The sequence below is a fragment of the Onychostoma macrolepis genome, chromosome 21 (genome assembly GCF_012432095.1).
Source record: "Onychostoma macrolepis isolate SWU-2019 chromosome 21, ASM1243209v1, whole genome shotgun sequence".
Lineage (NCBI taxonomy): Eukaryota > Metazoa > Chordata > Actinopteri > Cypriniformes > Cyprinidae > Onychostoma > Onychostoma macrolepis.
Window position 1 is genome coordinate 30,735,168 of NC_081175.1, and position 12,734 is coordinate 30,747,901.

Below are 12,734 nucleotides of genomic sequence, written 5' to 3' on the forward strand. Positions count from 1 at the left end.
GGGTCTCTGGAAATGAATTTGAGACGTAAGCTCTTAATGTAAACCTCTCCCCGTCCTCCAGACAGGCGAGCACTTTCTCTGGGATTCCCCCAACTCTACCCTGCTAGAATCTGACGTCGATGTAGATCGTTGCGTCCACACATTGTCTGTGATTTGCACTCAAATGATGTAATGCTTGGTAAACTGCTGTTTATGTTGGATGATGATGCTTGGCCAGCTGTAGACGCTGTATTTTTAAGGGTGTTTCAAACTTTCCGATATTCATGATGTGACTGAGACGTTTCTGTCACATTTCTGTGTACTGCTCTTGCTTTCATTCCCTTTTTCATACTGTCTTCTTCATCAGTCTGTATTTCTGCCATGTTGTTTTGATGTAGTGTCTTGAATGTTTTTTATATGTTGGAAATGAGCAGCTTGTGTATTTTAGACGTGATTTTCCAGGGCAAATCACACTAGATTTTTAACCATGCAAAATCCGACATCACAGTGAATATGGACAACAACGGGAAATGCTGTCACATTTCAGGACTTATGTTTTGAATACACTATTAATAATAATAATAGTAAATTCAAAATACATATAAAAAAATAACATCATGAAACAGCCCTTTTTTCATTTGAATTCGTATTTTTTCAAACGTGTTTTGATATGAAACTGATTTTAGTTCAAGTTTGATTTTTAGTCACGTTTAGCTTGGTGCAAATTCACACATCAGTTGAATAAACTTCATATTTAGCATGCTACAATAAGGGAAAGTTCTATGCAATATGCTTATATTCACGTTTCACGTTTGTAGACTGACTCTTCGTCCAGTGGGTTGTGAGCAATATTGGCATGGATCTGCACTTCGAGTTAGTATACTAAACCATCCGGGTGCATTTGGATGTATTTTCAACACTCACGATTGAGGACACACTATAATTCCAGTGTGTTCTGCACAAGTTGATTGAGGACACACTACAGCGAGTCATGTGTGTCGTACAGGTGAGTGGCCCTTCAAAAGCTAAAAAAAAAGAAGGCCTTTACCATTTCTCTTTATATTTTGGTGACGGACCCCAGAACAAAACTTCAGAAATGCATTTACATAGATGGAGTTTGTCATTCTAATGCTCTGGAATCCAGTCCATAATTACTGTCAGATTTTGGAGCGCCGGTAGGTGTGGGTTCCCTCCGACTCTCTCGGGGAAAACGATAGAAACGTGCTCTTTTTCCAGTTATTCATTTTGAGGCTAGGTTTGGGTATATATAAGGAGTGCCAGTGGATCACCTTTTACCAACTCTACTATGAGAACTTATACAGAACATTTGCCCTGATCTCGGTAAAGAACCACCTCTAAACCCCGGACAGTAACGTGAGGCAAGGCTTGACTACGGTTTGGCTTAACCAGCCGTATTACAGTCCAAAGAGTTTAAACGAAACTCTGAATGGAAAGAGAGTTTGGCAGGAATGTGGAGAAAAGTTGTGGGAAAAATACTTCTGAAAGAACTGCTCTGTTCAAGAAATAAAAACAACTGTGAGAGAGCATGTTGCGCTGTCACACAGAACAAATTTGTCATATCCTTTTTTTGTCTTTGGATTGGGCTTTGTTTCCAGAGCAGTCCAACCAAGACACTTTAATTGAACATCTATTTGTTGTCATTTAACGCATTTTCTCTTTGAGATAGCAGTACAGCGACCATTGGTGGAGATTCCTGATTGAGTTTACTGTCTTGGGTTTGAAGTTTTCATCGTCATCAGTTTTTTGGTCATTGGTTTGTTCTCCTGTGGAACTAAATGGGACAATAATGAGCAGAGATTATTGAAAACCCCAATAGATGACACATGTGTCCCTGCAGCACAAAAGCAGTCATAAGCAGCACAGCTATATTTGTAGCAATAGCCAACAATACATTGTATGGGTCAAAATTATACATCTTTTATGCCAAAACCATTAGGATATTAAGTAAAGATCATGTTCCATGAAGATATTTTGTAAATTTCCTACCGTAAATATATCAAAACCTAATTTTTAATTAGTAATATGCATTGCTCAGAACTTCATTTGAACAACTTTAAAGGAGATTTTCTCAATATTTAGATTTTTTTGCACCCTCAGATTCCAGATTTTCAAATATTGTCCGATCCTAACAAACCATACATCAATGCAAAGCTATTTATTCAAATTTCAGATTATTTATAAATCTCAATTTCAAAAAATGCACACTTATGACTGGTTTTGGAGTCCAGGGTCACGTATATATGCTTTTGGCATAAATCATAAATATGTGACTTGTTTGTTTTCATAGTTTTTCTTGGTCTTTTATGTTTTTCTTTTATAGTATTTGTGACGCCATTGCAAGATTTATGGGGGATATACAGCGCCAGTCAAATGTTTGGACACTACTACTTATTCATGGTTATGACATTTTTATTATGATTTTCCACGTTTTAGAGAAGTTTTATCATAAACATCCAAATTATGAAGTAACACTAATGGAAGTGTGGGATAATTGTGCAGTGGCATAAAACAAACTTTCTGAGCTTCTTCTTTGTCTATATTCCAGCTCTGCACAGTGATGATGCTTTTCCGTCAGTATCCATAGCATCTCCATGAGAATTAACCCTAACACTAACTAACATGCATTTAAGCAATATCAAACACTTTTATGATGATGGGAAACTAATTCAGACGTGTGTCCAAATGTGTAATGAGATATTGCTGAATGTCATCGTCATTAAATGAACGTTGTTGTATTTTGACCTCTTTTTCCGTGTCTGTGGTTGGCCAATGCTGTTGTGGTACGATGGAGTCAATGTTCCATAGATGTGTTCATACTAGAACAGGACTTCATTGTTAGTAATAATGTGAATGGAGAGAGAAGCCCTGGGCAAATCGGAAACTATGTATTTGTGAGTATGATTGCCAACTAGAAACCAACAGCTCGGAGATCTCAAGCTATTTAGTGGCTGTCAGTGTGAAGTGATCAGAATATTGCAGAGCCTTTTTATAGCCTTGTTTTTGTCATGCGGGGAATGACCTGAGCAATAATCACGGAATGCCTTTGCCTTTATTGAGTCTCTCGTCTCATTCATGCAACACTTCTTTACGACTTCCGTCCAAAGGTCAGAGAGATGACGCGAATCGAGCCAATGAGTGACAAATGACCACTACAGAAGCTTCTCTGGAAGTTTATTCTCTCCGATCTTACTGTATTAATACTGTTGTATTGTATTTGAATTTGTGAATGCCAAACACTACGAAAAATAACTTAGTAGTTTTTAAGTTTTTCATTGCAAATATCTAAGCATTCTTTAATCAGGATACATTTGGTCGAGATGGAAAATGATTTGGGATATTAAGTCTTGTTTCCTAAACAAAATTAAATAAAACACTTAAGTGAGGCAAGAAGAATAAACATAATTCAAAGGGAAAACAAGATTAATTTTCTGGCTGAATTTTTTTTTAGCCCAGACGAGACTTAAAATCTCTTTTGTTGTTGTTAATCTTTTTGTTTTGTTTTTTAGTAAGTCTTAATATCTCTTAATGAGTCCAAAGTTTTTGTTTACATAATGTATATGAGTGTACTGTATATGTTTATTATGTATACACAAATACAATATATATTTTGAAAATATTTACATGTATATATTTATATTCATATAAATTATATCATATATAAATATATTTAATATATAAATGTCAACATTTTCTTAAATATATACATCCATGTGTGTGTATTTATATATACATGATAAATATACACAGTACACACAGACATATATTATGTAAACAATTTTTTTTTTAAACTTTTATTTTGGATGCGATTAATTGTTTGACAGCACTAGTCTTAATACATTTTACAGTAATGTTTCGTTTGTGAACAGTAGTTACCTATGTTAGTTAACATGAACAATTCTTATACAGCATTTATTAATCTTAGTTAAAGTTAAGTTAAGCGTTTACTAATACATTATTAAAACCAAAAGTAGTTAATGCACTTTAAACTAACATTAATATTTTTATTAACTAACATTAACAAAGGTTAATAAATGCTGTAAACATTTATATTGTTCATTGTTAGGTCATGTTAGTTAATGCATTAACTAATGTTATTGTAAAGTGTTACTTATATAACCTTGCTTCATCAAGTAAATGTATCTTGATTTAAGAATATTTAGATATTTGTACTTGTAAACAAAAATACTGTGGGATTTTTTTTTTTTTTTTTGCAGTGTATTGGGTCCCACCAGGATTTTATAGAATATTTTCCTGATTATAGCTGTCCACAAAATGACTAGCACTATAGTAATGCTTGACTAACACTGCTAAAGTTTCTTTACATGAATCAAAGGTTACACAGAAGCATCTCTCATACTGTAGAAGTCTTTGTCATGAATGCAGATTTTTGGTTGTTCTTAAAATAGCAGTTGAGAGAGTTCAGGTCTGTGGCTTTTAACTGCGTCACCTGTTCTGCTAGTGACACACTAAACCAAAAGCGCTCAGGTCATTACACACACTGACACACCCACAGGGTAAACACACACAAACACAGGTATGTACACACTCAGATTCCCTCTCAAAGGCTGCAGGTATGCAAACACTCGCAGGTATGTGTCCAAACACACATGTGTACGCAGAGTGACAACAACAGACGCACAAAGAAAAATGCATGACGGCTTGCTTTTACTGGCCAACTGTTTGGCATATTAATGTTTATCTTATGTGCGTAATGTGTTGTGCACATTCAGCAGTTTTTACTTTTTATAGAAACTATGTTGCACTGCATCGGTTTCTCTTCTTTCAATTCAGTCACCTGAAGGAGTTTGGGGCCTACAAGTCACTTAATATTCAGTAATATCATTGATTTAACTGCATTGACAACACTGGATGAGTACAAAAAAAAGTTAATTCTGTAGAGCTGCATTACAAAGAATTACACTGTAAAAAAAAAAAAAAAGTTAAGCGAACTTAAATAAAAAATTTTTTTACCAGCTTCAGGAGATTTTTGAGTTTGCTCAACTTATTTTTGTGGGAGATTCTCAAATTTTTGTTGTATAAACTTAAAACGACAAGTTGCGCAAACTCAAAAATCTGCTGAAAGCTGGTTGCCTTAAAATTTTAAGTTGGCTCAACTTTTTTTTTTTTTTTACAGTGTACAAGCAACGAGAGCTGATATGATATATGATATAAACTTTATTGTCAGACTTTTAAGTCTGAAATTTTTCTTGCATATCAGTGTGTTTGTTGCATACTCTTTACAAACAGATAAAAGAGTTTTCATTTTACATGGACCTTATTCAACTCTGGACCAGCTGATGTACAAAGGAATGTTTTAGTTTCACTCGATTAAATCTTTTGGTGTGAAAGAGCCCTTACAGGTGCTAAAAATGTATTTATTCTTTTGTTGTTGTTGTTGTTGTTAAACAACAAATAAGCAAAATGCATTACTTTCCGTAAAAAGTAACTAAGTAACAAAATTAGTTACTTTTTCATGGAGTGACGCAACATTGTAACGCATGACTTTTAAAAGTAACTTTCCCCAACACTGGTTGAATCGCATTTTGCAACATCAATACTGGTATTGAACTGAACTGAATCAACACTGAACTGACACGAGCTGAATAAAGAGAGCTTATAGCTGAATTTAACTCATTTTAAAACAGATTAACTTTACACTGTTATTAAACTGAACCAACATTGAACTGACTTAATGATATTGACTTTTTATCAGCTTGATCGCACAGATACTATTTGAACTGAACTGAGCTGGACGATGACATCACTGAATCAATGATGAACTGACTTTAACTGAAAATTAAGTGTTTAGTGTTTTGCATTTTTATACACTATTTAACACTGTAAAGCTGCTTTGACACAATCTGTATTGTTAAAAGACTCATAATTGAGTTTGATTCTGCTAATTTCTTGTGTATCCCTGTTTTGAAACGATCAATATTATATAAAGCTGTGTTGAATTAAATGAAACCTGATTGACTTGAAAGTCTCTCAATGGAAATAATAGAGGATGCAGGGTCGAAATGAAAGCATGCATCTCTCCCTTTGTCAGATTTGCTTATAATTTGTTTCAAACATGATGCAGTCCTTTCACTTTGCCTAATTTCAAATATATTTGGAAGTAGTGGAGTTACAAGCCGGTGGGGTGCATTTTTCTTCCTGCTGTCTTCATATCAGGTCACCTTTATTTCTAAAACGCTTTATACAATACAGATCGTGTCAAAGCAGCTTCACAGAGATAAAGGGAAAATAGCAGAATCAATTATGGAAGCTCAACTAGATTCAGCAGTAAAGCTGCTCTACAGAAGACAGTAGAGACATCATCAAGTTTTGGTGCATATACTGTAAATACATTTCTGAAAGTTAAATGTCTTTCAGACCCCAACTAAGCAAACCGAAAGCTGACAGTGGCAAGGAACCCAAACTCCAACAGGAGACAGAAATCATTTGTGTAGATTTTTGTCTTTTTTTCTCATGTGTGGTTTTTCCTGTAGTCTGGCTGCATGTAGGCCGACACGAACACACACAGACGTTTTGTCACCGATGTAATTTTGAGGCTTATCTGAGTCTCTGCCCGCCAGCCGGACTCATGTATAATGTCTTCATAATAGGAAATGGAGACGATCAGATAAGCGAGGGTTAATGAGCGCAGTATACGGTGATGGAGGAACAGTCTACCTGTGCTGTCGCAGTCAAAGACTCGCTCTGTGTCGCTCTGTAATCTTCCTCCATCATTAATGTAGAGCCGCTCCAGCTCTGTTTGTCGTTCAGGACGGTTTACGCAGGACAGCAGAGCGTGTGTGTTTATTGGCAGATAATTAGATCACAATTAAAACCTCATTACCACACATATTTAAAGCACAAAATGCACTCAGTCTAACTGAAACGCCAAAATAATCCTTTCAGTTTTGTTATCTGTCTGAAATATCTGTCCAAAAAACCCCAACACAGAACAAACTCTGAAGGTCAGGTGAGAACCTGAAGTTGTGACTGAATATATATATATATATATATATAGTCAAACCAAAAATTATTCAGATGGCAGATAACATTTTTGATATTTTTTTTACTAGTTGGTGCAGGACACTATAGTTCATTTATGTAAGTGAGGATAGCAAAATAAAGTGAGCTGTGACATATTATACCCAAAAATTAAAGTGGACTACCAGTAAAATTTGGGAGCAAAAACAATTCAGACATTTTGAGCTGAGCATGTTTTGCTACAGTGTTTTTCTTTAATTGCTAATGTGATCTTTTTACACACAGACTGAACAAAATAAGCATTTCTTGGTAATTGGTTGAGCTAAATTGGTTTTATCTAATTGTGTCTTAAATTTAACAGCTGACAGCTATTCAACCGAATTCATTACATACCTTTCTATCAAAGTTATCTGACATTATCAAGATATTTTGTAAATTTCCTACCGTATATCAAAACTTAATTTTTGATTAGTAATATGCATACTAAGAACTTCATTTGGACAACTTTAAAGGCAATTTTCTCAATATTTGGATTTTTTTGCACCCTCAGATTTTCAAATATTGTCCTATTCACTCTTAAAAATAAAGCTGCTTCATGATGCCATAGATTAGAAGAACCTTTTTGTCTAAATGGTTCCATAAAGAACCTTTAACATCTGAAGAACCTTTCAGTTTCACAAAAGCTTATTTGTGGCGAAAGAAGGTTCTTCAGGTTATAAAAAGGTAAGAAAGAGATGGTTCTTTGACTGAAGCTTTCCTGTAGCTCAAATAGTAGAGCATGGTGCTAGCAACGCCAAGATCATGGGTTCGATTCCCAGGGAAAGCAAGAGCTGATAAAATGTAAAAACTGTAACTTGAATGCAATGTAAGTCGCTTTGGATAAAAGCGTCTGCCAAATGCATAAATGTAAAATGTAAATGAATGGTTCTTCTATGGCACCTAACAAAGTATCCTAACAAACCATACATCAACGGAAAGCTTATGTATTCAGCGTTTTAGATGATGTATAAATCTGAATTTAAAAAATGGACCCTTATGATACAATTATTCCTTAAATTTTCTTTACACAGTCTTTAAAAAATATTGGGAAAAAGACACCGAAAAAGTGTGTGTTGTCACTATATTGTGATCTGTAGGACAGAACAGCTTTATAACACAGTAAAACACACAGAGAGCTGAATAAATACAGTATGTTGAGAAACAGAGACAGTTTTCCTGCAGATATTGTTCTGTGTGAGAACAGCACGCCGTGGTGTTTTATAGCGGTCTGAATCGAGCGCAGGCTGATGATGTCAGTATCTTTCTCCGGACGTGCTGGCATGGGTGAGTCCATCCGGAGCGTTATGTAAGAACAGGACAGAGCGCTCTGGTCTCCGGAGGCTGGGTGTGGAGACCAAGCGGCTCTGATCTGATTTCTGGAGGAAGGAAACTGGCTCAGAACATGAAGTGGTAGATATGAGCTCTGAATGCGCTGTTTCACTCGAACCCCTGGCCTTTTCTGTGAAAGCTGCTGAGGTGGAGTTCCTCCGTCTGTCTGCCGCTGATCTCCTGCAGCTCCAGAAGCATCGAGAACAATCTCACTCACAAAAAACAAACCATAGATCTTGCCATACAACAATACAGGAATATAGAGTTTTTTAAAAAGTGTATTGATTGGGCCGTGGCTATTTAAAACAGCTGTTTTCTGTGTGAATATGTGTTAAACTGTAATTTATTTCTGTGATGCGCAGCTGTATTTTCAGCATCATTACTGCAGTCTTCAGTGTCACATGATCTTCAGAAATCATTCTAATATGCTAAATTTGCTGCTCAACAAACATTTCTGATTATTATCAATGTTGAAAACAGTTGTGCTGCACAATATTTTTGTGGAAACTGTGATGCATTTTATTTTTCAGGATTCACAGATGAATAGAAAGTTCGAAAGAACAGCATTTATTTGAAATATAAATATTTTATAACATTATAAATGTTTTTAATGGCACTTTTCGTCAATTAAATGCATCCTTGGTGAATAAAAGTATTATTTATTTATTTATTTTTATGTATATATAATTTTTTGCTTGTTTTGCTTGCAATAGTTTGCAACCATTTTCAACATTGCTAATTATCGGAAATGTAGCAATCAAACGAGCAGCAAATCAGCATATTAGAATGATTTCTGAAGATCATGTGACGCTGAAGACTGGAGTAATGATGCTGAAAATACAGCTGCATCACAGAAATACATTACCTTTTAACCAGGGCTTGACAGTAACACCCGCCAACACGCCGAATGCGGGTGTATTTCAGTCGAGGCGGGTAACAGGGTCACTCTCGTGCACAAGCAGGGCTGGACTGGGGTTAAAATCCGGCCCGCTGGCCCACGAGTTCCTCGTGAATGTTTTGCTGGGTTATAGGGCCTTAAATTGGAGTAAATAAATGAATAAATAAAACAGGACAGAAACAAATAATGACAGATATTACTGAATTCTTAATAATGAACTTAATAATGCATTTTTGCCACATAGAAAGGAACTTGACAGTAAAGCAATGATTTTGAGCTAGAATGCAGAAAATGTACTGCTATCATTTCCACTCTCTCACGTGTGTGACTTGCTTTCTTCTCTGGAACACAAAAGAAGATCATTTGTAGAATGTTATCAAAACACTTTGGTTACCCTTGATTTCTACTGTATTCTGCTGTTTGTATACTGTACAGAAATTTCTTGAATTTCTTGAAATTTGGAATGACTTCATGGTGAGTAAATGATGACCATTTTAATTTTAGGGTGAACTGTCCCTTTAAGAACTTTAACATTTGTAAGTAGTCAACGGCTAATTTATATAAGACACTATTAACACTATTAACTAAACATTTAAAGCTATTCTGTTCAATTATACTTTGCCCTAATGAAATTTAATATAGTTCATAGAATCCAGAGTTTACATTATATTTACATTTAGTCATACATTTTATCCAAAGTGACTTACAAATGAGGACAATAAAAGCAATCAAATTCAACAAAAGAGCAGTGATACACAAGTGCTGTGACAAGTCTCATTTAGCTTAAAGCATTACACGTAGCAGGGTTTTTTTTTAATTATATAATAAATAAAAATGAATCAGATAGAATAGAAAAAGAATAGAGCAAGTTAGTGTTAGAGGCCTTTTTTATTTTTGTTAATTGTATAATAAATAAAAAGAAAAAACAAATAGATAGAATGCAAAAAGATTAGAGAAGCTAGTTTTTTTTTTTTTAAAGAATATAATTAGAATAGAGAGTGCTAGACCATATGCCATATGGTTATATAAATAATGATACAAACTATGGAATTTGTCATTTAAAAAAAAAAAAAGTAATTATGTATTGGCGTTTTCCAATTTAGTTTACATAGTCATGGCTGTTTTCAGCCAGCATACAGAACCTTTAATGTTCTCACATCACACGACTGTATAACACAGTTTTATTTAATTTTAATTGCACCGAAATTGTGGCGAGAATGGTTCAGATTTTATTTCATTCGGTGTAAACGGCGATTGATAATGGACGGTAACGACAATGCAACTGCTCACAGAAGAAACATAAAAATCTAACTTAGTTTTTATATTTATAACATACAGCCTAAGCAACATGACACGACCAAGAGAGGGAAGATTGCAAACGAGTAGTTCAATATTTGAATTTATTGAAAGAATATATTGTCAACGTTGACTGTTTTTGTTAATGAAAATAGTTCCAAACAAAGATCACAGCAGAACAGTCGCGCAGGTCTGAGCAACACACAGCGGTGTTTCGTTAATAAATGATGAATGACGCTTTTGAATCATTTGAGTCAGTGATTCAGTGGTCCATTCATAATGACAGGCACTTGCTTCATTCTTGACTGAATCATCTGTCTGAACGAATCGTTTAAAGGCATGCTTCAATGACTCATTAATTAAGATAGTCACTTGTTGCCACCTACTGGCAGTTTACTTTTATAGTAGCCTAACTGCATTTTTTCCAAAATTTCATATTTGTATATTTAAAAAATATATATATTTTAAAACACGGAGCTTACAACATTATTTATGCTGTTATAATTTTGCATGCAGTGTAAATGCATTCATGCTATATTTCAGCTACACTGAACTGTGTGTGTAAACGCATCTGAATTCGAATAATATTTTTGGACTGAAGCTGGTCAGTGCATCAGGAGTCAACGAGCTCAGACGTCTTCAGGAAAAGAGCTACCAAGCCAACGTCAGAAGCGTCTTACCTGGGCTACGGAGAAAAAGAACTGGACTGTTGCTCAGTGCTCCAAAGTCCTCTTTTCAGATAAAAGTAAATTTTGTATTTCATTTGGAAATCAAGGTCTGGAGGAAGACTGGAGAGGCACAGAATCCAAGCTGCTTGAAGTCCAGTGTGAGGTTTCTGAGGTCAGGGATGATGGTGTTGGTCCATTGTGTTTTATCAAGTCCAAAGTCAATGCAGCCGTCTACCAGGAGATTTTGCAGCACTTTATGCTTCCATCTGCTGACAAGCTTCATGGAGATGCTGATTTCCCTTTCCAGCAGGACTTTAGCACCTGCCCACAGAGCCAAAACCACTTCCAAGTGCTTTGCTGACCATGATATTACTGTGCTTGATTGACCTGATTTTTATAAGGGAAGTTAAAAAATGCTTGTTTTATCCTTGATGTTTTGAAGTTTGTGTGGTGAGTTTCTGAACTTAATGTTCATTGCACTCCATTTATGATTTGTTTGTCCATTTTTTTAAATATCGAGGACCACAGTGGAAATAAGCCGATGGCTTTTTTGTGTATTTTATCCTCGACAGTTTTGAAATGTGTATGAATTTGTATATTTGGACTTTTTTGTATTGTGTTTTAGCCTTTTTCGTACCCCATTGCCAGATATTTTTGCTTGTTTTAGGCAAAAACTAACATAATTTGGATAATATTTTCAGAAAACAAGACTTAATATCTTAAGCCATTTTACTTAAGTCAAGTAAATGCATCCTGATTCAAGAATGTTTAGATATTTATACTAGAAAACAAGACAAAAACACTAAGGAAGAACATAATTGTTTGCAGTGTGTTGTCTTCAAACGCAGCATGTTTGGTTTTGAAGCAGAGCTATTTTGTCTCTGTCTGTCTGTCCAGTCACTCATAATCACACCCAAACACTGAACTTCTCCTCCACCCTCTTTAGGAAGCTGCTTGTAATGGCTTTCACTAGAAAAACAGTGTGAGCATGCATGTGTTTGACGCCTGTAACAGCGGATCTGAAGCTGCTGTCCATCCTGAAGACCCGAGGCCTTGAACGCAGCTCTAATACAGCGATGCACACACCCTGTGTGTTATTTGGGTCACTCCTGCTGTGCATGTTCCTATCATGCAGCCTAATACTGATTCAACTACTGCAGGGAATGGTTTATGGTGGTCAATTTACACTTTTATCTTTTGAATTGTCTTTATGTAAATAATCTGGATGTATAATGACCAGAGCACACTTTTATACACTGCAATAAAAATGCTTTTCTTACTTAGATTTAAGATACCAAGATATCTAAAAATTATTTTTCTAGAGAAGTAAAAATTATTGTCTTGCTTTCAGAAAAAAGTCAAAATTAAGTGTTTTTGCTTAGAACAAGCAAAATAATCTGCCAATAATAATATTATTTTGCTTGTTTCAAGCAAAAAGTCACTTCAGTTTTTTTTCAGAAAACAAGACAATAATTTTAGAAAATCCTAGAACCCTTCTTGATTTAAGAATTTTTTGATATTTTGGC